Source organism: Ictidomys tridecemlineatus, chromosome 9 (assembly GCF_052094955.1).
Source record: "Ictidomys tridecemlineatus isolate mIctTri1 chromosome 9, mIctTri1.hap1, whole genome shotgun sequence".
NCBI classification, from domain to species: domain Eukaryota; kingdom Metazoa; phylum Chordata; class Mammalia; order Rodentia; family Sciuridae; genus Ictidomys; species Ictidomys tridecemlineatus.
This window is the reverse complement of record NC_135485.1, coordinates 13,378,833-13,405,155: the sequence shown is the minus strand read 5'-3', so window position 1 is coordinate 13,405,155 and position 26,323 is coordinate 13,378,833. Positions and strand designations below refer to the sequence as shown.

The following is a 26,323-nucleotide window of genomic DNA, read 5'->3' as shown; positions in this document are numbered from 1 at the left end:
ATTTTTTTCCATAAATATTCATTTTACAGTTGGAGAAAAGTATTGTCATTTATGTGGAACAAAGAAAAAAATCTCTAAAATAAAAACATCTGGTAAAAACAGGCCAATACGTTAAGATCTAAAAAGAAGCATGCCTGCTTATTTCATATTGCTTTTTCCTCGTACAAGGTCAAATGCTTCATAGAACTTCATATATTTATTTTAAGTTGTAGTTTAAGGTAACAATGCCTCTACCCAATTATGACTTCCTGTGTTAAAGTTTTCTTATAACATTAAAGTTTTATGAAAGGCAAAAAAGGCACAGACAATGCAAGGAAATCACTGGCACACATTATGCTTCTAAGTCTCTGCTAGAATGTACTGAATATATATTTGACCTTAAATGATGTCATGCATCCTTAGGGGTCAATTAAAAATGCATATTTCATCTCTGGTTAAAAGCAATTTCATGGAACAGAATACTATGTCATAAAAGTCACAAACATATATGGTAGGGAACCTATGGAAAATTCATACACCACAGAGGAGTTCATGGATTTTTGCAAAATAGATTTGAAAATAAAAAATGTAGTTCATCTGTTATAATATATAACAGAATTCCTTATAAGATTGAAATGGATATTTTTTGTTGTTTTTTAGCTCATACTGAAAGTTTGCAAAGGTAAGAGGACTATTTTTCCACATTGAATAATTTAGATTTGGTAGACTACTATTTTGGAGGGCGGGGTCAGAAATTTAATTCCGGAGCACTTGGCCAATGAGCCACATCCCATCCCTAAATTGTGTTTTATTTAGAGACAGGATCTCACTGAGTTGCTTTGTGCCTCGCTTTTGCTGAGGCTAGCTTTGAACTTGCGATTGTCCTGTCTCAGCCTCCTGAGCCACTGAGATTACAGGCATGTGCCACTGTGCCCAGCTAGACTGTGTTTTTATGGGTTAGAAACAAACCAATACTTCATTAGGCTTCAGATGGGTTTGAAATCTATTTCATTGACAACTTTTTTTTATTCTATTTCTTCTTTTAGCGTTCAGTTTATTAGTACTGAATTGTAATTTAGTGGGAATACAACTTAGATCAAAACTGTATTTTGAATATTCACAGAAAACATAAAGAATACTAAAAAAAAGAGAGAGAAAAACTAACATATATAAAAATTTACTTTCACAAATTATATCATGAATGATAAATTTCTTTTTTAAAATTTTGTTTTGTTATATATGACAACAGAATGCATTATAATTCATATTACACATATAGAGCACAATTTTTCATATCTCTGGTTGTACACAAAGTAGAGTCACATCCTTGGTGTCTTCTTATATATACTTAGGATAATGATGTCCATCACATTCCACCATCTTTCGTAACCCTATGCCCCCTCCCTTCCCTTTTCCCTATCTTCTTTGTTGATTCAAGAGTAGTTATCAGAAGGTGTTTGAAATAAAATAAAAACCCAAAATAGAAATTCATACCTGACAATTGTGATTTTTTTTGATTCCTTAAGTCTACTTCACCTCAAATGAAATGTCCATGATGACAAAAATAACCCCATACTCTTTTTAGCAACTTAAAGACATGCATATGTCATCTATTGGCTAAAGAAACAGGAAAACCAGGTACTAGGTTTATTTCAGAACACATTTATCGATGAATATGTTGAGACACTAGGAAAGATAATTACCTTTTCCTTCTGGCTGTTACTAGTACTGCATTCAATAGATGGAAATGATGCAGGCATATTGGGCCACAATGCTAACCTGAGCTAATCTGACAGCATATCAAACTAGTTCACTGAGATATCAATACAGAGTAATGGAACCCCATTCCCTGATGACACTATCAAGCCCCTGGAGTCATCAAAATTAAAATTTGTTTTCACTGGCTTTTATTATATATGATAAGAAATTCCTTTAATTTATTATTTTTTGGTAGTTGTAGATAGACAGCATGCCTTTATTTTATTTGATTATTTTTAAGTGTTGCTAAGGATGGAACCCAGTGCCTCACACGTGCTCGCTCTGCCACTGAGCTACAACCTAGGCCCTCCTATTTTCTTTAGAATAATTTGAGTTAGGAATGTCTACTATTTGGACACCAGTGCATTTTAAATTATATAGAATAATCTAAAATTTTTAAACACACCAAAGCTCTGAAACTTGATAAATACTTCATGAACTTTATTATTTAATTTCCATATAGTCATTAAAGTAAAGTCCATTATTGCCATGTTAATAATGCTGACATGGAAGTTAAGAGAGGTCGAAGAATCTGTACAAACTTGGTGCAGTTAAAAAAAAAAAAAAAAGGTCGTCTGAGGGCTGGGATCAGAGCAGAGTGACAGAAAGCTTGCTTTGCTTGTGTGAGGCACTGAATTTGGTCCTCAGCACTGCGTACGAAGACATAAAGGTCCAATGACAACTTAAAAAATAGATATTTTTTAAAAATTGGTAGTCTGAATGTTAAACCAGATTTTCTAGCTCCAGATGCCACACCTTATGCCGCTGTGAGGGTTCTTCTAACTTGTATGATTTGGGTTTTTTTACACTATTAAGTAATACTGGGAAAATTTTTCCTCTCTACAGATTTATTCTATTACAAGTACCACAAATGACAACAGTAACAACAACTGAGTTTTATTAGGCAGGCCCACCTTTTTCATAAGAGTCTATAATGTAGATCAATTGAGTAATCTATGTTATGTACAAACTACACAATCTTTATTTACTGTTTACTACCTGTATGGATGATGTCATATCTATACAGAGGAAAGGTTACAGACATGGTCCCCTCCTTGAGGAGAGCACTTCAATATCTATGAATTATACATGTGGACCTCCCAGTATCCTTTCATTAATCCATAATGATGTTCTCTAATTCTACAGTCTACATTAAGTATTATAATCTATATATATAGATGGATACAGATATGTGTATATATATATATATATATTAAATTTTGTAATCAGTTGACGTCCACCCTTTTAACTATATAAATTCCTATACTACTTTTTAACTTTTCATATATACTGAGACATATGAAATTATTCAGGTGTATTTGCTTAAATTAGCCTTTCTAATCATTTTTTTCAAAAATGTTCTGTGTTGAATGGTGTCTTCATCATGCTGTTATCATCCAGAGCACATACCATTTGTTCATTTAAAAATGTTTACCAAATGCCTAGTTTGTACCAGGTACCATGGAAGGGTTTGTAGAATCAAAGATAGATATGCAAAGTGCTTCAGCCCATGATAGGCACTTGGGAAATTTTGTTGAATTTAATTTAATTTACCCAACAAAAATGCAGGAGTGATTCTTTACTGATCATCCTAAGAACTGGGGTCACAAAATACATAAGGTTAATGACTAAATAATGGAGTTAAAATTTAAGGTTAAATGCAAAGCTAGTATTCTGCATTATGCAATTTTCTCACATAATGAAGACAAGCCATTAAGGATTCACAACTTTTAAGCCTGCTTAACCCAAACAACAATGAAAAAAAGAATCTAAACACGATTTTCCAGCTTTCAGATGAATGAGGTTAAATTGGGCAAGACAGCAAATAATGAGCGATAATAATGAAGAACTCACATCATCTAGAGCATTAACAAAACTGATGTGCAGTTAATACTGAAAAGGATTTATCATTACTCTGAGTGAGAAACTGAAAGAGATTTCTTCCTCAGGGCAACATGCACCTCTTCATGTTCAGATACAATCTATTCTTCAGTACATATTTCACAAACCATCTTTACTCTGCCTTACTAACTGTTTCTACCCCTTCACAGTGTCTATCCATTATTTGTATATAATGTCCTTTCTTGTCACCTAAGTGATAAGCTGTTAACTTGCTAAGAAGATGCAACATATGTCCATGGAGTCTCCTCTGGTCTAGCAAAAATGTTAAGCAATATAGTTATTTAATTTGTTTATTGTCAGTATACCTTATTCCCACTAAAATGTAAATCCATGAGAGATCTGAGATTTTGTATTTTATTTTATTGATTATTGAATCCTCAGTTATTATAATAGTGTATGGAACCTAGTAGATGCTAAATAAATACTTATTAGTAAATGAATGAATCAATCAAAACATGGTGGACTGGATACTTTGCTACCACTTGAATCTTGTTTAAGCCTTTGATGGTATCAACAATGCAGTGTTTCCACTGATCAAATATTCAGATTAAATTTTCATGAAAATCTCATATATTCATGGTAACTTTATTCCTATAGTCAAACTTGAAAAGCATGATATAAAAAACTACTTGTGTATGTGAAATAAATATTTAAAAAACTAAAATAATTCACATTAATTAACATCATAATACCTTTATTTTTATGAAAAAAATAACAAATCATGAAATAGAGATATACAACTTGCTCAGAACATACACTTCTCATCAAGTTCCATATTCTCATTGCTTCTTTCAAAATTGTTTACCAAATGCCTAGTTTGTACCAGGTACCATGGAAGGTGGTGTGTGGGAAATAGTGTGATTAAAGAAGTGAGTAATGTATAGATCATCTTTTTTCAGGATGAAAGTCTAAATTATATAACAAAATTAATATATGGGACAGAATAAAATTATTAATAAATCTGTGGTTATTGTGGTATTTTTAATTTTTTTAAATTAGTACTCCATTATGTATTTATGAAGTATGGTAGAAGTTTACAGGAACTACTTCAATAATTACACACACACACACACACACACACACACACACACACACGGGTCTTTTGATCTCCAGAATGTCTAGCGTAGTATAATATTTGACATACATAATACTGCCATTAGCTATGAAGAAGGATACCATTTTCAGAGTTATGTTACAGTGCATCTCAGGCACAAAGGAGCAGGAAGACTCAGCTATCTTGATTCTGTTCATCTGAACAGATGTATATGATGCTACATGACCAGTATCTGTCTCCAAGCCCACTTTTGACATCAACCAAGTTTGCTAAGGATGGTATAACTATAGAATTCCCTACTTTCTGAACTCCAGTTTGATAAATATTGCAGATACGTCATATTCCCCCAGTGACCTCGAATCACTATTTGTCCATTTACCTGCTTGAAAAATATGTGCTGAATGAAGACTGCGAAGTTACTCTGCAATGTCCAGAAGCTCTTCTGAGGGTTGACCTCTAGTTCCACAGAACCTATAAAACTGTCTTATGAATGACAGCCGTTGTCATTGAATGGTCAAAATCTATACACCACTCACCTGTCAGGTCACAAAATTCTGATTCCCTTCCTTGACTGTGCCTTTGAAAACCAATTGTGGAATCATGACTTTTTGGTGAAGTAATAGGAAAAGGGACATACAGAACATTCTACTGGGACCCTTGGGGGACATTTTTAATTCCTATTTTTCATGAGAAGTATGTTTAATTATCATTCATCTATTTCTGTCAAGAAAGATCCATAAATTAAAATTAATTCTGACCATTAATACTCTGGCATTCAGATTTCAGAAAGGAATAAGATTTGGTGAAACACTTTCATGCTCTTGTGCTTTTGTTCATATTGAGCCATTTGTCACCTACTCTGTGATGTCTTCTCACCATTCTTATAAATCGAAGCTAAAGAATGATTTATTTTTCAGTGGCTCCTAAAAAGATAGTTTTTTTTTCCTCTTCTATGAGAGTTTGGCCTACCTCTGCTTATATGCTGGGTGCTCTGCATTGTTTCACTGGTATGTCCAATATGTCCTCAAGAAGTGCATCTCCACTTCATATACCAAAATTCTGAGTCTCACAAAGGTTAAGTAATGGGCCCATCATCCTCCTAAATCTGAAGTTATAAATATAACAGTACTTTAACAATGCCCTCTCCCTTATCCCCCAAACACAACTTTTGCAAAGTTCTAGCAAGTTTGTCTCCTTATTTTTTGAAAAATTTACTCTTTTTTTTTTATCATTCCTATAGCCACTGCATTAATTTAGCTCACTGTCATTTGTCACAGGGACTAGTGTTTCTTCTCTGACTTATTCTTCCTAATGTCAGCATTCTTACCCACAATGCATTGCACTGTTGCTAGAATAAACTTTCCCAAACAGAAATGAAAACTTCAACCCTGTATTGCTATATAATGAGAAAAATCCTTACGCTCCTTTATTCTCATTATTAATATCATTATTCAAGTCATTTTTGTTCTCCTTTGGGGGAAGTAGGTGGTTAACACAGATTTTCTTACTCTGCCTCAGGTCTCAAACATCACAAAACCATTGCAAAATCCACAAGCATTACAATATCAAAGGAAACCTCAAGAAGGCCTTCCAGAGGAGACTCATGGAGGGAAAGCACATACTGTTCAGGAAATTACAGAACAGCAAATATCAGAGAGATCATTTCCCATGACTAAAATGAATTAGCTGCAACAAACCAAAACACACAGATAACTGTCCACCAACATGTGGCTCTGTCATTAGAAACAACGTGCTTATTTGTGAATAAGTTATGAGGATGACAAAGAACTTCTGGGATTATGTCTTGAAAGCAAGGTATCGTGAGAGAACTTGTGCTCATGGCCAAGGGTGGTCATTCAATATCTTATTACCTAACAAGAAAGTGACTTTTGAGAGTTTCATGGGCTATTTATGTGTTCTGTGTGCAACTTGGCAAGGATATTTCCTGACATGCATTTTGTGTAATATAACATTATAAATTTGATGTCATACCCTATATATACATTTGCTGGTCTCAAAATTTTATCAGCCTGATTCCCATAATATGAGAAGAAAAACAAAGACTCTTATCATAGTTCATTACAATTAAGAAGAAATTTAGAATTCCACTATTTAAAATCTCTCACTTTGTATGGGAGAGAATAGAGATCCAGAGATATGACTATTATTGAAGGACTCACTCCCAGTGAGGGGATAAATTTATATATTTGGCCTGGGCAATTTATAGTCTAGGTTTGGTGTTCTTTCAAATAAACTACAATACCTTATAAAATGTCCATGATACTCAACTTTCTCCAAGAGAACAAACAGGAAGAAATGACCATATTCTTTGAGAAAGTCAAAGAAACCAATAAGTCAGATGATTCACACAATAAACACAATAAAGAGACTGAGATTAGAATTGCAGTCCATGACTCCTCTTCTGAAAGTTGATTTCCTGTCTACAAAGTTATGAGCTATGACTTTTGGGGATATTACACAAAAATATGCATTTTTACAAGTTCAAGATGAGCCGTAACCTTAATTTGAGATTCATGATCAACAAACACAAATTTTACATAATCATCAAAATTCTAATACTTTTTTTTCTGCTAAAATGGTCAGAATGCAAAAAAACTAATGACATCTTGCATAAGTTTTCCATTTCCTTTGGAACACTGTACTTCTAATTCAGCATATCAGTATGTAACTGGGGCAAAACCATTATTTTGGAAAGAAAAAAATCAACGTTGTTATCATCTTTTAGGTTATTACATCAAGCAAAGCCATTTCCAAAGCAAAAACTATGTATCCACAAAAATAAATCAAACATTTCAAAGTATAAACAAAGAAAAATTTATACATAAGCCTGCAAAACTTCAAAGAAAGGGCAGGATTAAGTGAGAAAAGAAAACATCTCACAAATTTGGCTCAAAATCTGCACTCTTTCTTGGTATCTGAAGCATCTGAGACCTAATAGAAAACCTTGGTTTCCAGAGGATAGAAAAATAAAAGTTTAGTATAGTTTTGTGTATTTTCAGTTTTTGCAGTGAATTCTATAGCATTGGTGAAATGAATTTGGATAGTATTGTGGCTCCAAAACTGAAGAAAATCTATCTCCTATGACTGGAATTTGTTGGAAATCATTTTTTACACTGCAATCCACAAACACAGTGAGATGCCCATCATGTGCAGGGGTGTATGTGTCTTGTCTCTGGAATGTAAACTGCAATGCATAGAAACAAGCTGATATTGTTAGCATGTCTGATTGCCTGTAGCTGTCAATCTTGGGAGGGGGCAACAGATGAATTATTGCTAATAATTTCAGAGTATGCACATCCTGTGCTTACATGTTACTAGAAAGAACAAAATACAATGAATCTGATGTGGACAAGGAATGCAAGAAATATTTCTTTCAGACTGTCAGCAAGCAATGGAACAAATGAGATTTATGGCAGAATTGGATATGTGATTTATAGTTTTGCTTGTTCTTCATTTACAAGAGGAAATTAAAACCACACTTGCATACGATTCCATCTTTGATCACTAGAGAATAGCTGCTGTGAATTAATTATTATAAATTCTATTACACTTGTTCACCCCAGGTGTGGTATTTGTAGGACCTTCCAACTAGTATCTCAGGGGAAACTGACCTCCCCCATTTTGGTTAGAGTTTTGAAGGAAAAATATCTGTTATTTGGCATTTCACTGGGAAGTCATTTATTACTTAAGGAATTAATTGAATAATCTTATGGGAAGAAAATAATTAGAAGACCCAGAATAAATTGTTAACAGCTATTTACTAGCTCAAGGAATGGGTATCTGTTCTCCGTTAATTATCTATAAGCCTGAAATCAAATGCTTAAATTTATTCAAAATTATTTTCAGCTTTGATAGTTCCACTTATCTCTGTAAGTAAGCATGGAAAGTATTTATTTTATAAAGAAAATATTCTCTTTATTTAGTTTCCATTTAAAACAATAGAAAGAATTTATTCGGACTGGTGATATAGCTCAGTTGCGAGAGTGCTTGCCTTGCATGCACAAGGCCCTGGGTTTGATCCCCAACACCACACACACAAAAAAAGAATTTATTGATTAAAATATATTAAGATGAAAACAGAACACTGCAATGGATCACTGAAAGCAATCAAAAATATGCCAAGGAAGGAATCAATTTAAAAAATTATAAATACCCTACCACAAATTCAATAAAATACATGAGTAAATTTCATGATTAATCATAAGAATCCAACACCTTTTGGAGAGACTACTTACAAAACTTTTAATGGAATAAAACACAAATTATAAAAGGAAAAAAAACTCTATATTAAGGTCCCAAATATTATAATTCAGGAAATGCATTCAGCTGTCATGTATAACTCATTAGAACAAATACAAAATAACTTAGCGATGTTAAAATATAAGACAAAAAGTCTTATTTGATCCTGTCAGCTGCAAGTGACTGTGGAGAAATTGAGCATGATTACATACCTTACTGATGGAACAGCAGAGAGTGGGCTACTTTAACACAAGGGATTGGACCTTCAAACGTTTTTTTTTAATTGGAACATTTACCTTCTAATTTTTCTTTGATTCTCTACAGATGCATCCATTTTGTTTTCACTCCTAGATTCTAAAACAATTCAAGAAATAAGGGTGATAGAAACATTTATTGTTATTTATAGGAATCCCCTCTTACCCACACCTGAGCTTATGTAAATGAGCTTACTTTTGGGAAGCCCCAAGATAACCACAGGACAGGACGGGAGGCTGGTGGCCAGGGGAGGGAACCCAGCGCAGGAAATTTCCCAAAAGCAAGACATCCCAGTGTTGCAGAGTAAGGTCATCTGTGGAGACAAAGTCATCTCAGATATGCTTGGTTACCAGTTTATAAGATCATGCCAGAAAGATTTCAGATGTGCCCCTCAGAGTAGCAGGCATTAGTTTCTTAGAAGGGATAGGAAAAGAGAAAAAGAAGACACTTTCAAAAGAGTGGGTGGGTCCACTCAGAGAAGAGCGGAATGATGTGCCCCTCTTGCCCTCAAGTTTTGTTGGGGTCCCAGGGAAGTTTTCAGAGAGTCCTGCCGCATCCAACTCTTGACTTTGGACTGAAAAGCAAGATTGCCTCAGACTTCCAAGCCCCCATTGAATATGGTCTTACCCCATGAAGGGGATACTTTACTATTACAATGACATGCTAAAGGTCCAAGAAACTCTGGGCCCCTTTGGTTCAAGCTCTTTCTACTTGTTCTTACAAATTTTATGCTTGGGGCCTTTGCTTTTTATTATCCTGTCAATTCTTGAGTTCTTGAATCTGGTCTGTGTGAAGGTCACAAAAGTCCCCCTTCAGGGTTACTTCTGTTCTTCTTATTGGCAGGGAGGATCCTTTGGACCTGCATTCCTCCTGCAGATAACAGGCTGTTTGCTGAGGAATATAATATATCCTATTGACTAAAGCCATGCAGAATACAGATTTTTTTTTTTAATAAAGCATGTCGTCTGGGGTTGTGGCTTAGTGGTAGAGCGCTTGCCTAGCATGTGTGAGGCACTGGGTTCAATTCTCAGCACTGCTGATAGATAGATAGATAGATAGATAGATAGATAGATAGATAGATAGACAGACAGACAGACGCCCATTGACAACTAAAAAATATTTATAAAGAAAGTATGTGAGGCTCAATGTCATAGACCAAATTTATAGAATTATTGCCTTAACCTCAGGTTCCCATTGCTCATGGCTGTCTCTTACATATCACCAGAAGTTTTGGGATTGGTTGGTGAGCAAGATTATATTCACATGACAAGAGGGTTGTGCACCCCAAAACTCCATGAGGATAGAAGTGCCTTCTGGATCCTCCTCTTAGGTTTCCCTTCACACCTCTGTAGATTTGTTCCCTTTAATGTATCTTTGCAATACATCAATGAGCATAAGCATGTTGTTTTCTTGAGTTCTGTGAGCCATCCCAGCAAATCATCAAACCTAGGAGGGGGTTATGAGACTCTCTCTAATTTGTAGGCATGTGAAGTGGAAGGGAAGCTGTGGGTAACATGAGAATCACCACTTGAAATTGACATCTTAAGTGGGGAGAGGGACTTATGGTACTGAACCCTTAACCTGTGAGTTCAGCACTAACTCTAAGATGTTATTAAAACTGAATTAAATGGTAGAGCCCTGGGTTGGAGAATTGGAGAATTGGTTAGGGTAACACGGCACGGAAGGTGTGAGAAGTGAAGTGTTGAGAAAGAGCAGAGGAGTGTTAAATAAAAATTAGAGGTGGCCATTATTTTTGATCTAAGCTCCTGCTCTATGTTCACAAACAAAAACACATAAAGGTTGAAATAAAAGCAAAATCCCAAGTTTTATCTGGAAATAGCATTCAAACGAGAATAGCAGTATTACAATGGAAATATACCTAACATAGTAAATCACAGACATATTCAAAGAGGTTGAGACAGGGAGAAGTTTTTAAAGGTAAAAGTGAGGGCATTTACACAAGATGCATTGGAATAATAATTTTTGATTGAGAGATTAATAATGAGGGTGACCTCCTAAGTTTGAGTAGATAGATGCTGGACAGATTTCCTTGGAGAAGCACTATTAGATTGCAGTGGCCTCTACAAGCTCATGGTTCTGGAAGAATCTTTTTTGATGGTTATCATCAGGCAACCATGTGTAAGAGCTCTTCTTTTATAACTTTTTAGCTTTGTTTATTTTTGTTAGAGTTGACCCAAGCAACTCCATTTTGATTTTGGTAACTTTTTAAAATAGGTCTCAATAGAGGAAGCTTAAAATCCATGTGGAATCACTAATGCTGAAATTCCACATCACCAAACTGAACTGAGGTTGTCAGGTGGCCTTCCTAGAAACCAGGAGAAATGAGAGAGAGAGTACCCTATTTTCCAAGAAGGCTAGTGTCAATTATCAGAATAATAAAGTTTCCTCTGTCTTTAGTCCTTATCTCTTTTAATCATAATAAAAAAGTAACTTTAAGTAATCTGATATTAAACCCATCAATTATATTTTCTATTATTTTATCTTTATAAAGAAAGTAAACTTTAAATGACCAGTTTACTTTAATTTCTCATTTCTGCTTTCTTCAGCTTATTTCTTTCTATAATATCTACTGGTCAGCTCATTGAAGAACTTGCTCTATTATATAGAATCAAGTATTGTCCAGTCTCAAAAATAAAAGTAACGCCAACTAAGAACTTTTTAAAATATCTTTATTTTATGTTTATGTGGTGCTGAGGATTGAACCCAGTGCCTCTTGCATACTAGGCGAGTGCTCTACCTCTAAGCTATACAACCCCAGCCCCCAACTGAGAACTTTTAACTAAATTGTTGTAATTTGTCCTTTGACAAAGGAAACAGCATTTTTCCTTTCAAAACTTAAAACACCTTAAACAAAACCAGAAAAGGTATTGTTTCAAGTTCTCTAAGATGTAAATGGAGCCAAGAACCTCATAGTTGTTATTATTGGTGATCCTTAGGAAAATGTGCATTCTTTTCTTAAAAGCTTCCAGCAAAACCCTAAGAATTGTTGATGTTGACCTGGCCTGGCTTTATTCCTATCTCTGCATCAATTCCTATTGATTAGAATGAAATAAATGTTTAACTGACCTGAATCAGATGCCCATCTCACTCAAACTCCAGAGCCTGAAAACATTGCACAGGTGGTTTCCAAAGAAAAGTCAGGATCCAGTCTCCACAGAACATGAAAGCAATGCTGGACAGGAAAAAGCAGATGTTCACCAAGAGCATGTTAAGAAATTTTTCTGAAGTATGTTGCTTGTATATCTACTGCCAGATAAACTGCTCAAATATAGGTAAGTTCTGCCAGGAGCAGAGATAAAAGGTATTAATTTTTATTAACTTAGTTAATTGATGCCTTTTAAAGTACAATCTAGTGTTACTACTTGTTTGTTGGGATTTTTATTTTTTACATATGCCCAGCACTTAGTAATATAGGACTATTCTTTCTAAGGGGTAATATTTTAGTGAAGTTAATTTTAAAGCCTGCTTGTCATAATTTTAGAATATACTAAAGATTTTAGATGGCAAATAATAACCCATAGCTTTACTACCCAAGGCCTTTTGGTGTCTTTCATTTCTCTTCCCATTCTTTCTTATTACAAGTTTCTGTTTATGTAATTTCTTTCATATTTAAATTTTCATTAGGTGTTTTTAACCTACATTCTATGTTTAGCACTGCATTGCTAATATCCGCTTGTTATTAGAAATTGTTCATGGAAAGAATTTTAATGAATTAATAAAATTTTATTCATAACAATTCTTATTACTATATTTGAATGTTAATATTACTTCTAAAGTTTTATGTTTATAAATAATGCTGCCCTGAATACCTTCTTGTCAAAGTTTTATTTTCCAAATTTCATTTCCTTATGAAAATTTTCAAGAAATAAGATTTCAGGGCAAAATGTTATAAGTGTACATTATTGAATAAATTGCCTTTTTAATTTGATTTTAGAATTTTCTTTATAATCACTAACTAAAAAAATATTGAAACATTGAACTTAGCGTTTGTTTAGCAAATAAATTTGGAACACCAATTGGATGCTGTACGGCACATTGTAAGGATAAAAAACCCAGTCTCATGGAAAGAAAGAAGACTTATGTAAAGACATAATATGCAAACTGGGACCTGAAGAATGGCTCAAAGTCAAGAGGAGAATTTAAGTAGGAAAGGAGAATACGTAAGGAAAAACACATCTCATACAGAAGATATAAAATGAGAAAATGCATGCCATGCTTGGAAAATCACATGCATTTTAACATTACTGGAAACATGAGATTGGAGAGATGAAGTAGGCCAGATTTCCAAAGGGTCACCTGCAGGCATGGGGGGTGTCAAGAGGGACAGAGTCTGATGCTTACATGGCCCTGGCTCTCCATGTATCATGTTGCATTATTTAGATTTTTACCCCATTTAGTGAAATTCTATGATGCAAATTCTAAAAGGTGGTATTATAGCACAAAGAAGGAGTTGGAATAAAAGGAGGAGAGTAATGTAGAAATTTAAATCAATAATGTTTCCTGTCTGGTGCAGGAATATGAGTGGAGAAGCTTCCTTCTCCTATCCCAGGAAGAATGAACTCCAAGAATTTCTCTCAGCACAGGGCTGCTAAAGACTAGCTAACCTTTAGGCTGACATAACTTAAGGAGCATATGCATATTTCCCAGAGAGTACCTAACAGTTGAGTGAATATAATAAATTCCTTGTATTGCTTGCCCATTACACACTTCAGATTGCAAAAAGCCCTATTTGACCCTCTGAAAATTTACAATATCAGTGAATAATTTCCACATGAAGAAATTGAGCTCTACTTTGTCTGTTTTTTATTTCAATTTCTGCTTCTTTAGGACTTGGCTCATTCTGGCCTCACCTTGGGATGTGTAGCTTGAAAGCTGTTCATGGAAGGAAGTGGCTCTGGATATAAGAAAACATGCAAACATCAATGCAGCCTACACGTCTGTAGTTGCCAACTCACTGCCAAAATGCCCAGGTCATATTTTGAAGAAATTCCTTGACAGAAAGTTATAAAAGAAAAATAGTGGTAGAAAGGCTTGGGGATGGATAGCTCTGCCAGAGAACAAGGTCCTCTTCCTATCTTTCTGTACAACTCATTAGGGACCTTAATTGAGCCACTTTGCTGTCATAAACTCCCCTGTCTGTGAAATGAGGATAATTATTGCTGCCCTTTCCTTTGCCCTTTGATAACTTCACAGGGGTGTTCAGAGATCTTATGAAGATTAATAAGCCAAATGCTTGTAGAGTGCTCTAAGCTCCCCACACGGGAGAGGATAGCAAATTAAAATCCATTGCTTTGAGAGCACAAGGGGCCAGATACCAGAGGCAAGGATCCAGAACCTTCAAAGTCCTTGGTCAGGCTCTACTTTGAGTGTTGGAGGGTATTTCCATACGATCTCTGGCCCACAGAACATTAGTTACTCACCTCATGTCCCAATGTGCCCTTACTAGGTCTAGTCTAGTACTTAAAGCAATGGACCAGATCTTGAATTACACATTGTATTTCCTTTTTTTTTGGGTGGGGGGGTTTGGGGGCCGGTAGATGTGATAGACCGAACAGTGGCTCTCCAAATATGTCTGCATCTTAATCCTCAAAACATGTGGATATGCTCCATTAAAGAGAAAAAGGGATTTAGTAAATATGATTAAGTCAAGGGGGTATTAAGATGGGGAGATGACCCTGGGATATAGATTTGATCTCAATAAAACATCAAGGCACTAATAAGAGGAAGGTGGTTAATAGTAGAACAGATCATGATAAAAACAGGAGGTTGGAATGGGGCCAGGAGAGGGCACTGGACCAACAAATACTGGCACCCTCTAGAAGATGAAAAGGCCAAGGAATAGATTCTCCTTGAAACTTCCAGAAGGGACACAACACAAAAGATATCTGACTTCAGACTTTTTAGCCCCAGAACTCTAAGGTAGTAAATATTTGTGGTCATAAGTCACTCCGTTTATGATAATTTGTTATATCAGCAATAGGAAGCTAATACTATAGGCATGGTGTAGTATATGTGTTGAATGGCAGCCTTCAAAAGATGTCCATATCCAAATTCCTAGAACCCATAGACATGATTTTGTTTGTCAAAGGTGTCTTACAAATATAAAATAAAGTTAAAGAATTTGGAGATACTAACATCTCAAATTACATAGGGGGGTCATAAATCCAATGATAAATATTTTTATAAGAAACAGAAGAGAAAACAGAAAGAAAGAAGGGAAGACCCTGTCAAGATGATGGAAAAGACTGAAGTCACACAGACCAGCTGAGAAATGTCAGGAACAACCAGAAATTTTAGAGTCCAAGTTTGACTTTTCTTCTAGAACTTTCAGACGGTGCACAGCACTGGCAACACTTTGATTTTGAACTCCTAGCCTGCAGAACTGTGAGAGAATGAGTTTCTTTAGTCGAAAACATACATAGCTATATATGTATGTATGTTTATATACAGACATACATATACACAGACTTATAGACATACATATGCACTGTATATACTCTATACATATCTATGCACTATGTCTTTACACTTTTCATATATATGTGTTCATATATGCATGATCCCTTCAAGGAAACAGCTTGACAGTTCTGGGCATTCCTCATTCATCGTGGAAAAGAAAGGAGAAGGCAGAATCATCTCTAAATGTCCTACTTAGGTATTAGTGCCATGAACTGTGTCATATAATTAAACTTTCCACAAATCTGAATGAAATTGAATTATTTAAAAAAAATTGGTGAATGACTATTAGTTGGTTAACTAGGAGTGTCAAACACACTTCTTCCTTAATAAGTGTTGTATTGACAAGACTTGTTACTTACTACAGGGGAAGGATACACCATCAACCTCCTTGTGTGTCAATGTTTCATGTATAAAATGGGAGAGAGAAATGGCTCTTGAAAACCCATAGAGTAATGGCTCATCTAGGACAAGAAAATTGATGTGAAAATGATTTGCAAACCCTAAAATGTTAAAAAATTGACTTTTTATCATTATGAGAATTCAAGTGAGTTAATATTTTTAAGTTTGATTGCTAAAAAAAATAGTCCTTTTATTTTAATAGGGGCTTCCAAATTTTTGTGTCAAATGTATGATTAATAGTCATCTATCACGGCCAGTAAACTGCTTATTTATCAACTTAGTCAAGGAGTAAATAGAGTCTGGAAATAAGATGTGGAGATACAGTCTATATTATTCAACCTTCTGTGTGGTTATGGGTGCCCAAGTTCCTGAGCACAAATGATTGATGCCACTCCCAACCCTGAAATCTTTTACATGAACCTTTGTGCTCTCATCCACCATCCACAGACTGCAGAAAGAGATGGGAAATGGAAGGCTACAGAGCCAGAGGGTAAAAAACCTCAGGTTCCTGATATTGAAATGAGGCCCTTGAAGACCTGCATTACACTGTGATGTAACCAATAAATAAATTCTTGAACAAAACAGTAACAAAGAAGCAAAACAAATATTAGAGACTCGGAGTGATTTGACTCTTGGCTTCACCTGACCAGCAAGGGGTGCACAGATTATAAGGCAGAGAGATGCCCCAAGGTGAATGAAGGAAGAAGAGACTCATGCACTGTCCACAGAGAATTTAAAAACACAAAATAAAATTCCTCTAATCCAGTCTTCCTCTTATTATCACCATACACTGACAAATCTAAACAATGTCAGCGACAAAGTCTTCCTCTTCATGCAGGGAAGAGGTCATATACGCAAGAGGGAGTGGAAGAGAGGAGGCTCCTTCTCCCCTTCATTCCACTCCTGCTTGGTATGCAACTGCTCTGGGGAAACAAGACAAACAGACAAAACCTACAGGGCTAAGGATTGGGATTGTTGTAAATTGCCATTCTACCACTTTCGAAAGGAAGTTTTCCAATCCTTCCATCTGGGAGGTGGACGTAAGACTTAATTCACTGAGTTTTCTGAGGATCAAATGAGGCAAGACCTCTGAAACATTTGGTATATTTCATAAATATCATGTGAGTGAATGCTGGTATTACTACTACTCTATTGAAAATTATTTTTATATGACTGTCATGATCACATGCATGATCAACTTGGCAGTATATCATAAACCACCACTTTCTTTTTATTATATACCTATATGGGTAGGCTGTTACAAACTGGAGAGAAAGACTAAAATTGCTTTTTATGAAAAATACTGCTTCTTCATGTGTTCTATTTTTGGGGGAAAGCACCCTTTTGTGTTTCTTAAAATTAGGAAGACTAAAATTAAATGTTTCTATTACTTTGCTTGCCATTTTATTCCCAAGCTTCTCTCCATCCATTCTGCAGAGAATATTCATTAAGTATCTGTTGTACGAGGTCCCAGTGTCCAGATCAATAAGGCACCACCCCTACCGTCCCAAGGTCTGGAGTCTATCAATATAAAGAAACACTTGTAATAAATGTGGACAGGTGCTGCTACAGCAGTCTTGTGGGTTTTATAGAGCAGTACATATTTATTTACTTTAACTTGAAAACTCAAATTTGGTTGCCAACTTTCCGATTCTGCCAAACACAGTAAGAAAATCCAATTACCACTGCATTTTCATAAACCATGGAACAATTTATCATCTGATATATAAGAGCACACTTCCAGAATAAAGGCAGATTCCTAAATTTTCTCTCTCTCTCTCTCTTTCTGTCTCTCTTTATTTTATTTTTTTATGGCTTCACTACAGACCATTGAACACTCTATTTCAAGGTACAGGCCCTGGCCTCCAGACCTGCACAGTGAAATAGGTCTCCTGAGGAACACAAAGCCGGGGGCAGACTACCTCCCAGAGGATCCGCTCAGAGGACTCCGCGTGAACACAGATCCCTGGAGTTGTGGCCCAGGGGAAGGAGAGTAAATTCTTCAGAGGTAAAGGTAGCATGGAAATGGACAGGAAAATCTGCTCACCAGACATTGTCCTAAGGCTCATCCATAAAAGATGACAAGGTCTTAGCAGTTAAGCAGAGGACAGAGGGGATGCAGACAGCCTGTCCGGGAAAGGAAGCAAACCAGGCAGAAGGCAGGGTGAGATAAAATAGCTCAGCGCTGAAGTTGCTCTCTGGGAAGAGAAAGGGTAGGTGAGGCCCAGAGACTTAGGATCCCAGGAGACAAAAATGATTGGAAAATGGCAGCTGTCACCCTTCTTTCTGCTTTGCTTTTTCTGTTGTTGGGGGGGGGGGGACGAGGGAGGGAGATGGGAATTGAACTGAGGGGCACTAATCACTGAGCAACATCCCCAGCCCTATCTTATATTTTATTTAGAGAAAAGGTCTCACTGAGTTGCTTAGTGCCTTGCTTTTGCTGAGGCTGGCTTTGAACTCACAATCCTCCTGCCTCAAGCCACTGGGATTATAGGCATGTGCCATGCTTCTTTTTGACACTGTTTTCCACTAAACAGGACCTGACTATTGACACTCAGGTTGCGGAATCACTTTATGTTATATGAAAGCAACACTTTCAGACTATACAGTTTTGATATCAATTGTAATGTCAAACACTAAAACAACACACGGTGTCAACACATTCTATGCATTTTCCATATTAACTGTGATGACATGTATTTTTCGATTATACTTGTAGTGAAGAAAAATGAAAGCTAATTCCCAGAATAAAAAAAGAGGTTAGAAACCACCTTCATAGTGAAATTCATGTTTGGAAAGGAGACAGATATATTTTTAATATTAAGCATTAACAAATGTTAGCAAGACAGTAACCCTTCTCTACAAAAAAAAAAATTGTTGTTACTGGACTTATAAAAGTCTAGATTAACAAAAAGGAAACAACAAGTTGTAACCCATAGCCCAGACCAATCCTTGACCTCTCCTAATTCTCCAGTAACCTGATCCAAAGTTTCTACTGTGTGTTGCTCAGCAGCAGAAATCCTCAAAGAGGTCAGAGATAGGGACAAGATTTCCAGAACAACAACATCAAAAAAAACGAGCTCCCAGTTCAAGGACCAAATAGAAGTAGAGATCAAGAGAAATGGATAATTTAAAAAGGAATTTTTAAGTCTGGCTTGGCTGAAAGAATATTTTTATGTGGTTACATGGAGTCATGGCCAAGAAATGCCACTGTGTGGGTATATGCACAGGAATAAGTGCATAAGGTTTGAGGTAGCACGTCTCCCTTATCTAACCCCCTCACTTAACAACTCTTTAGGAGATGCTATTTTTAATGTAGAATGAAAGAGTCAACTGAACATTCCTTGGGATACCAATTTCTGTCTTTTCCACTGGTTAAAAGTTAAAATATATATATATAAGCAGAGGTGGGGGGAGATTCAACTCTGTTCAACAGTTTTCACTATTAAAAACTATGATGCATTTGAGATAGTTTAGAAATGAAACAAAAAGGCTATGCTTCTTTGTTCCAAAAGACTTAAAAGCTTATGTCTACACAGAAACCTGACTGTGAATGGCTATGAAGCTTTTTTCAACTTCTGAAACCTGAGAGTCACCAAAATACCCTTCAGTAGGTGAACAGATTCATGCACTATGCTACATCCAACAGCATGTCAATCAACACCAACAAGCACAGAGCTACCAACACAAAAAGAGAGAACACTGAAATGCCTTTAATAAGTAAAAAAAAAAAAAAGCCAATCTGGAAAGGTGAGATAATAAAAGAGTCTAATGATATCACATTTTGGGAAAGGCTAAACTAAAAAGAATCAGTGGTTTCTAGCAGTTAGTGGAGTAGGAAGGATGAACGGGCAGAATACGGAGGGTGTAGGGCTTTGACACAATGACATGGAGGCCTATCATTTTACACTCTCAAAACCCATAGTATGCACAATAACCTTGGAATTTGAGTTGTAATGACAAGTAAAAACAGATCCATCCACTGAAATAAAGGTTCTGCTGTGGTGAGGGATGTTGATAATGGAGAGTGTTCCACATGGGTTGAGAGAAGAGTTTATGGGAAATTTTTATTGTCCACTCAGTTTTGCAGTAAACCTAAAAGTGCTCCAAAAAATAAAGTGTGTTGAAGGAAAGAAGAAGCACCTTGAGAAGCTTTGTCCCCCGATCAGTGAAACTAGTTCCCTTGTGTACTTTGAGAATTGCCTCCATCAGACATGGCTTACAGACATTTCCTGCCATTCAGCAGGCTACCTCTCCAGTTAGCTGGTCATTCTCTTTTCTGTGCAGGAAGTTTAAGTTTGCTGTGGTCCCACTTGTCTGTTTTGCTTCTTTTGCCTGTGTTCCTGGTGTCATATCCAAGAGATATTGTTGCTAAGAACAAAGTCAAGACACGTTCCCCTTTGTGTTCTTCTAGGGGATTAACAGTTTCAGCTCATATGCTTAAGTCTAAACAGCTTTGAATTAATTTTCATTTATGGCATAAAATATTAATGGAATGTGTACTCTGGTAATGCAGTAGTGTTGGCCAATTCTGTAAGTTACAGCAGTAGCTCTCTATTACTCTCAGGCATCTACCATCAGTGGGACTAGACATCAATTATAAATCAGAGACAGCTGACCTCTATCTAGTTTGCAAGGAATTGGAAGCAATTCTTAGGTATTTTCCATCAATAGAACTTAAACCAAAGAATTTTGATCTTCTTAAGTTTGGTTTGTTTTGTATAATCTTAAGATTTAATTGACATGATAGCTTCACAAGTATCATTTGTTTGTAGTGTTTTGCCTGAAGACTTATTACTATATAATAAGGGTAGCACTTATGTGAAGAATTTTGGTGTTTAAGCTGGAAATTAGTTTTCTGAAAATGATCCTCAGTGTAGCTATAAGATCTGTGCATAAAGGGGAATGAAAGGAAGAGAGTATGGATAGGGAAAAAGAAGATAGCAAAATGAATTCAAACCTAGTTTCCTATGTACTTATATGAATATACCACAATGAAGACCTCCACCATGTATGTCCATAAGAATGGGGTCCTAACTAGAATAAGATACATTTCATTCCTGTACAATTATATCAAAATGAATTCTACTATTATGTATAACTAAAAAGAGCCAATAAAAAATCAGTTTAAAAAATAAATCTGTGCAATCTCCCTTACTTGGAAACTGACTGTCCCATATTTAAAGAATAAAAAGGAAATTATAAGATTATTAAATTAAATTTCTAAGTTTTTGCTGAGGAGTCAGAAAGGCCCCAAACAGTTATTTCATGAAATTAATTTCCTAGACTAGAAGACTCAAACTAAGATAACTCCAAACACAGAAATTTTCCCCCATTGATCTTATATTTCTTTCTCTCTCTTCTTTTGAAAAAATGCATCATTCTTCCTTTTCATATTCTGAAAATCTCCCCACAGGAATTTCCATCCTCTTATACACAGTTGGCAAGCTAGCTTCAGGGTCTGGTCTAGGGAGGGCACAGAACTCGTGAGAGGTCAATCAGAAACCCACCCATACTTTTTCCAAATGAAGAAGTTGGACCAAAGTTTTTTCTTTTGTGTGAAAAAAAAATGTGTGTATGTTGCCAGGGGGTATTTATGGTTGGGAATGTGTACAACTTTGGAAAAGCCAGTCTTACAGGGAGAAAGTCTGCACAGAAGGACAAACACAGCATGTACCTCTATGGGGGTGGAGGGTCAGGGACACTGTTGCCTTCCTAAGAGCTAATTCATGAAACTAGTATTTTCAAATTTGTCTTCTTTTAATTGATGGATTGTGTGTGTGTTTGTGTGTGTGTGTGTGTGTATGTGTGTTTCTGAACCAATTTAGGTTGATTTTTGATAAAAAATGACATCAATTCCAAGCATTCTGAGTAAGACATCTGTTGGAATTTGTGTATGTGTGTGTTACATATTACATGCAGCAAATAGCTTTGTTACTGTTAACTCAAAAGTGGATTTTGTGGATTCCAATGACTGGTCATGCTTAGTAAATACAGGGAATTCCTTGATAATGCAGGAAATTTATAAATTGTTCAAGTTTAACTTTGTCACTGTTCAGGATGGGGAAGTATACCAACAAGTTTCTTGGATCTTCTCTAAAATAACAAATATGAGTTACCTAATAGTTTAAAAATTGTTCTGCAATGTACTTTATCATTCAAGCATATGTATTCATGGACATTGTTTAAAATGAGCATGAAATTCATTTAAAATGGGACTTACAGGGCATAAGGAAACATCAGGTCCATAAAGAAAGAAGAAATTATCATTTTCAGCATCTAGTTTCACTTAGTGGCGTCTGAACTCCAATATGAAGTAGAATAAGAGGGATCTGAATAGGTTTCCGAGTTGATTGGGTTCAAATTTACCAAATGATATAATAACCCAGAAGTAACCCATAAAAGTATGATCTAATTTTATCTAATAATACGTAACATTAATCGAATTTACTTTGAGACAGCTGGAGCCCTGTAGCTCTGATTCAAAGATTGTCTGCAACCCCAGCAGAGAGAACATAAGAGTACCCTAAAATATTTCTCATTCCCAAGGCTCCAGGATAAAGCAGAACAATTCAAATGCAAACCTAACTTGATTCCTTAATGTCAAACAGGCCTGCTTCTGTTGGCCCTCTCTTCCTGCAACACCTCTGAGCTCCAAACAGCAGACACCAGTGAAAACTAAGGCAGTACCTTGGGAATGAATGCAAATATCCCCAAATTCTCATTATAGCTGATGTACAACAGAATTTTGAATATTTGAAAATAATTCACTAATGGGTTCCATATACAACTCCTTTGAAAAGATCTCCAAGTGCTTAAGCTTCTCTTGGAATTTAAAGTGATTTTGCATTATATGTAAGTTCTAAAAATATTATATAGCATTTTAGCATATGTGCATGTATACATATGTACACATGTATACATAGTATTGAATATGCATATATGTGTGTACATATGCTACTGTCCTATTGTTCTGTTCATTGATATTTCACTGGAAAATTGTAGAACCTAAACAGGCTATATATATATATATATATATATATATATATATATATATATATATATATATATATGTATGTATGTATATATACACATTTATTCATATATACACACATATGTTTATACATAAGTGTGTGTGTTGTCCATATAAACTCAATTATACATATTTAAATATATATATACACACATATAGTTACATGTGGGTTTTTTATGTTCAGCATTGGATAAAAGGATAAATTTATTGCTTTTAAGATATGATTTTTGCTTTGTTTAAAATTGTAGTTTGGTGGGCAGAGGCTGTAGCTCAGTGGTAGACTTCTTGCCTAGCACATATGAGGCACTGGGTTCAATCCTCTGTATCACATAAAGATAAATAAAGAAAGATAACAAAAAACTAAATAAAATAAAGGTTGTCTGTTCATTTACAATGAAAAATGTTTTTTTTAAAGGGAGTTTGATAAAGGAGTGAAGGTACTTGGATCTCTGGGAATATATTTTATAATATTAACAAACCCAGACAATTTGGTGTCTCAAGCATTTTTTATAAAAGTACACCAGATAATATTCAATCATCTATTTTTAGATTTATGTGCTAGGACCAGGATTTAAAGACAATCAAGTAAAGATAACAGTACCAAAATACTGATTCAATCTGTGGAATTAAAATGTTAGGTCTTGATTTTACCCAAATTTGTTCTCTTAAACAAGCAGTTGTTTGATTTTTTTTTTCTTGTCAGGACTTCATCAACAGTTTGGAGGCTTCAGAGACTTCCAGAACAATTCCCATCTTCTTCATCTGAATTCCCTTGCATCTCCCTTGCTGCAGCCATGGTATAGAAGCCTCTCAAGAAGGCATACTGTATTTTTGCTGCTAATACATTCTAGATCCTGAGCCACTTGGGAACAATATCCTGTAAATATTACATGTCCTGTAAAACTGTCTGCTACTAGGAAAGTGTTCCAGCTATGTTTGAGTAACTGAATAAGTGAATTTCCCCTCAATGTGAGCCACTCTACTCTTTATTCATCATCCTTTAATTAATGCCTTTTTATATGTTTCTATTTTGGCAGAGCCAATTCATATTTCTCATTGTTTATAATCATCTCATGCTGTGGCCCCTCATATTTTATGCATTAGGAATTCTAATTTTGTACATGTCTGTAAATGTATCATGCAGTTTAACTCTAATTTTCTGACACATTCTTTTCCCTTTTTCTACAATGCCCTCACATAGATGCTAAATATTTAATTTAATAAATATTTTTGAGTACCTACTATGTGGCAGCAATTGTGAATGCCAATCCGACACGACCCTCTCTTTGGAATCATCTCCTTTTTCTGAGGAAGCTCTATGCACCCTTTACTAGTGGTGTGAGAGGGTCTGGAGGGGACAGTGGCAGGGAAGGGGTTTGTCCAAGCTGGAAATGCATTTTATTACTGACAGTGTTTAGAATGGCTAGCTCTGGGCCATAATGCAGAGCAAATTAGCTTTCAGTCAGTTCTATTATTATTTTAAATTTTCTGCTGGTAATGCATTACCTTATTGCCTACATCCAGGTTAGATGGCTCCTGGCATCTCCAGAAATAGTAAAATTTTGGTGGAGTAACTTAGGACATCAGGAGATCTATTCTTCTTTGAGCATGATAGAGGGGAAAATTCAGGCTGGTCATTAACTGGCATTCATCATAAAAAAACCTTAAATGGCATCCTAGACTTTTCCACCCAGAAGCCAGGCTACTGTGAGATGCTAGAAGGCCTTCACTTTCTTCCAACTTCTGCATCCAACGCTTCTTTCCTTTTCTTCTGGAAATAGCATAGAGCTCAAAACCATACCAATCCTGGTAGATATTAGGAGGATTGAATGGACTGTGGAGAGTGAAAAACCGAGACTGAGTGGAAGAAAGAGCTGATGGGGGTGGGGATGTGGGCGTCTCCAAACCTTGAGCAAAGTGACTAGAAAATACGGGAATAAACACAAGTGAAAGGAGTTTGGGATGCAAATTTCAAAGTCAACAAAATTCTCTCGTGGAAAACTACCTTCCTGTAAGCTTTAAGTGTTTAGGACCATGTTATTTAGACATGGTGTAAATATCTGATGGTTCAAGCATTCTCTAAGTGTTGCACTGACTTAAGTCTACAACCACATTATCTGAAACCTACTCCAGGATAAAGCTTACTGATGAACCTCTGTGCACACAGCTGCCACAGTTAAATAGCAAGATGAGTTTATGACAATTGTCTTTCTGCCTCCTCTCTCTTGTCATGGAATTCAGCTTATCAGCTTTTGTTTTGCATGATTCCACAAGTAAAGAAACAGCCATGTCTCCTGCAACGTTCCCGCTGATTACTTCCAGAAACTCTGGAAATGTTTGTTGACATATCTACATCCCACTTCTAATGAGCAAGGGAAGGGCCAGGTTGATTCACTGAAGAAATTTTGATCACTGAGAACATTTCGGAGGGTAAAGTATCTCATTGCACAAGTGAGTCATTTGTTTCTTTTACAATTTGCCACCCACTTTGTCAGGAAGGGTGGGGCACCTGGGTTGAAAATGATGGATTTGCCTGAAATCCAGCAACTTCAGTGGGTCACACCAGCAGAAGATAACAAGCTCTTCTGGCGGCAGACTATATTGTTCTTGTGGGGTATGACGGATCCCAAGCGGCTCTGCATTCCTTCCGATGCAAAAGCCCCAAACATTTCCCTTTGTTTGACTTTCTCCTATTCTCCCTAGACATTTTCCTTTGATGCCTTTTAATTTTTTATTTTATTTGTCATTGTTCACCTGAATTTTCAATACAGATCAGCAGTCAACCTTGCTGGGATTTTCCATGCTTCATCATAAGTCCACATATGTGCTGAATATTAGATGTCTCTTGTTACATGTCTTATTACCTTTCCTGTAGTACTTGGCTGCATTTATTTATTCAATACATCGAACCTGTATCCCGGGATAGGCATAAATGAGATAAACTCTCTGGCCTTCAGAAGGACCAAAGAACATAAGAACAACTAATCATTTATACTTTGGTAGGTGCAATAAAAATCTAAATTTTTGTCCTACAGAAGTGAGAGTATTATTGTGGAATAATAAAGAGAAACTGTACAAAAAGAGAGTATTGTGAACTGGTTCTTTCAGGAAGATACTGTATATATTTGCCAGGAAAGTCTCCCTTGACAATAAAGTATGAGCCCAATCTTTTTTTTTTTTTAATTGTAGCTCTATTAGAACAT

General features: G+C 35.8%; 1 long non-coding RNA gene across 8 annotated transcripts in view; it reads right to left on the bottom strand.

Annotated features, from left to right (window-relative positions):
• LOC110597526 (uncharacterized) overlaps positions 1-26,323 on the bottom strand; it is a 118,397-nt gene that overhangs the window by 64,493 nt on the left and 27,581 nt on the right. For 5 of the 8 annotated variants that reach the window (XR_013425717.1, XR_002483277.3, XR_002483278.3 and 2 more), the window contains 3 exons: positions 12,296-12,401; positions 9,404-9,521; positions 9,250-9,307 (listed from right to left, as the gene is read on the bottom strand). This is a non-coding gene — a long non-coding RNA (uncharacterized LOC110597526). The remainder of the gene's footprint in view (positions 1-9,249; positions 9,308-9,403; positions 9,522-12,295; positions 12,402-26,323) is intronic. The other 3 variants (XR_013425722.1, XR_013425718.1, XR_013425721.1) reach the window with 1 other exon arrangement.